Consider the following 912-nt stretch of genomic DNA (forward strand, 5'->3'; position numbering starts at 1 on the left):
CCATTAAAAGACGACCATTGGAATAAAAACCCATTACCATCATTTGATTTAGTTAGCTATTTGATTGCTTAAGGCTAGTCTCTTACTATTTCAAAGAAGAAAAAGCCGTAGGCTTTTTCCTGTTTGTAATCAATTAGAAAGATTTTTAATAAAGAACAGACTCTAGCCAATAGTAACTTAAATATTTTATATAAAGATGTTTAGTAAAGAATGGGCTCAAGTCCAAAGGAACTGAACCCTGTGGTTCATTCATATAATCTCCATTATTTTAGCTAGGGGGTAACTAAACAAGTTTCTTTTCAAATTTCAAATTTAAAAGACATTGCTTTAAATTCAATATTTTAAAAGTTCTCCCCAACGGGGCCGCATAAATGATATTTGTCAATTAGGTTTTTTTATTTATAATAAAGAACGACCTTTTGCCTATACTAAATTTTATAGGCCACTTAACTATAGTATAGGTAATAAATAGTATATAGTAACAAAAGTACATCATTAGAACTACTTTGCCTGAAACCCTACTAGATTAATAATGAATTTCAGTCATTATAGTTTTATATTAGAGCCATAACGTGAATAGAAAAACACGAAATTATATTGTTGTTTCTGAAGGCGTCATGAAATAATACCATTGCGCCATGACGTCATGAAATAAAATCATAACGCCGTGACGTTATAATTACTATATAAGAAAAGTCAAAACTGTAAATGGTCTAATTCATGAATACATAATGGTTATATCAAATCGAGCTACAAGCAATTTAAAAAAACAGTACTACAAAAAAACAGAGATAGTATCTTGAAAAGAAAAAAGCAATGGTATTCAACCGACCAGGCGTATCGAGAAGTAATAATTGAGAGAGCAAAACAAAACAGCAAGATGTGTTATCACAATGATGAAGATTATGGACA

Source organism: Artemia sp. Qi Xiang Cuo, unplaced genomic scaffold (genome assembly GCF_049724085.1).
Source record: "Artemia sp. Qi Xiang Cuo unplaced genomic scaffold, ASM4972408v1 HiC_scaffold_3154, whole genome shotgun sequence".
In the NCBI taxonomy this organism is placed as follows: Eukaryota; Metazoa; Arthropoda; class Branchiopoda; order Anostraca; family Artemiidae; genus Artemia; species Artemia sp. Qi Xiang Cuo.